The sequence below is a fragment of the Camelus dromedarius genome, chromosome 1 (genome assembly GCF_036321535.1).
Source record: "Camelus dromedarius isolate mCamDro1 chromosome 1, mCamDro1.pat, whole genome shotgun sequence".
Lineage (NCBI taxonomy): Eukaryota > Metazoa > Chordata > Mammalia > Artiodactyla > Camelidae > Camelus > Camelus dromedarius.
Window position 1 is genome coordinate 110,251,003 of NC_087436.1, and position 2,162 is coordinate 110,253,164.

Consider the following 2,162-nt stretch of genomic DNA (forward strand, 5'->3'; position numbering starts at 1 on the left):
GTTTCAGAAATATTCATTGAAAATAAATTTTCTATAATAAGGTAAAAATCTGATTCACTTTACTTATATATTAAAAGCATTATTTTTTTTAGCACTCATACCTCAAAAAATAAACAACACCATTTTTGAATACATTACTTGGTTTAACCTTCCCAACACTATTTGTACTATTTCACAAATGAGGAAATTGGAGAAGCTGAAAGGTACATTGCAAGCATTAATGAGTCGGTGAGCCAGAATTCACTCCTGGGTCTCCTTGACTTGAAAGCTTATGTTCTCTCTTCATTGGAACAGATTGCTATCTTAATGCTGTCTCTTCTTTTGGGCAAATACAACTAAAATCAGGATGGAATCCAAAGAGAGAAAAGAACAAAGTCTATATGATGACATATTTGAATCAGATATTTCCTATACATAACCTCATTTGAACATCAACAAATGATAAGAAAATCATTATATCAGCTACTCTTTATAGATGAGGAAACTGAATCTCAAAAAATGTAAGTAATTTTCCTAAGGATAGGATCAGAATTTAAGACCACATCTAATAATTCGAAGTTTTCTTTAGACCATGAGAAGTCTCAATTCAAGGAGGAAAACAGCATTTAATGTATGCATATTTAAATTAGAAATTTTATATATTTCAAAACCACGTGAGACATTATTATATTTAATCAGTTTGTACTGATCAAGAAACTGAGTCTCGGTCACCATGGTGAGGGTGGCATGGAAGACGTGGAGCTCAACTGAACCCAAACAGTGACCCCGGCTCCAGTACTCCCACTGCTGGGCGGAGCATGCGCCAGGCTTCCCTCCAGCCAGTGGGGCCTTCCCTCACCTCCTGGAGGTCTCATCCTCAGGCTGCCAGCCAAATAGATGTCCTGCCTCTTTCCGTGCTGCTCAAGGACTACCAGAACATCCCTGAAATTGAGAAGGTTGATGATGTTGTGAACAGACATGCTTATTAGAAGTGCCTTTTCCAGAGTAAAAAGAAATATATCTATTTACCCATAATCTGCTATTTATCTCCTTGTTGTCTTTGGAAATAACAGAAGGAGAACCTAAAAATCAAGAAAACTCTGCTGATGAACAAGGTGGTGGAAAACTCTGAGAACGCCAGCTCTCTGCATGCTCAAATTGTTACCTTGACGGTCAAGTTCCACAATTAGAAAGAACATATGCAGAGATATCGAAAGAACCAAGCCACAAATGCTATTTGCTGATGAGCGGTGAGGAAAAAGATGCTCAAATAACTCAGTAAGACCAACTATGCTGTCTTTGAGCAGACAAGCAGGGAACTGAGGACTGAGTACACCTTTCCCGCTCTGTTCTATCAAAAAACCCACCGCTGCTTGGTGACCAAGAATGCTCTGTGCATGTGGCTTTTCCAGAAGGTTCAAAAGCTAAAGGAGCAAAAAAGAGCCTTAAAAGTTGCAGCTGTAGAAGCCCAGAAACAAAGCCAGAAGAACCCAGACAGCCCTTCCAATGCCGGGCCAGAAGCAATCAAAGAAAACCAATAAAGGTTGTTAAAGTTAAAATTAAAAAAAAGAGAAAGAAAGAAACTGAGTCTCAGAGACGTTAGGTAATTTGCCTAAAACAATGTGATCAGAATTCACATCTGTCTATTGATTCAGCATGACTGTTCTCATTAGAAAATATAAATTTTTAGCTTTTGGAAGCTCTTCGTTTTGGAAGAGACTTTTGAAAGGATTGAGGCTAGACTCCTAAGTTTTTGATAATATAAAACAAGGTGTAAAAGGAATGTTGTTCCTTGGAGGCTGGTGGAAGGGCAGGAATGCAACAAAACACTTTGGCTTGCTATCCCCTGGGAAAGAACTGTCCAGCTATGTTATTGGAAAGTCACTCAACAACCTTTAAAGGAATTTAATATTTTTTTTAATTGATGTATAGTTGATTTACAATGTTGTATTCGTTTCAGGAGTACAGCAGTGATTCAGTTACATATATATGTATATACATACCTGTGTATTTTTTTAATTCAAGGTTAGATACAGTCTTGCTATTTGTAGTGAGCTTGTCAGGACTTGACCATGTGATATGTTAAGGTTTATTTATTCCCTGGGTTGTGATATAGCGACAAAGTGCTTACTTAAAGCAAGAACATCAAAATTTGAATCTCAGTTCCACACCTGACCCTCACA

General features: G+C 37.6%; 1 pseudogene; it reads left to right on the plus strand.

Moving 5' to 3' along the window:
* The first annotated feature begins 756 nt into the window (after positions 1-756).
* LOC116156543 (small ribosomal subunit protein uS15m-like) lies at positions 757-1,520 on the plus strand (annotated as a pseudogene).
* Positions 1,521-2,162: the final 642 nt, after the last annotated feature.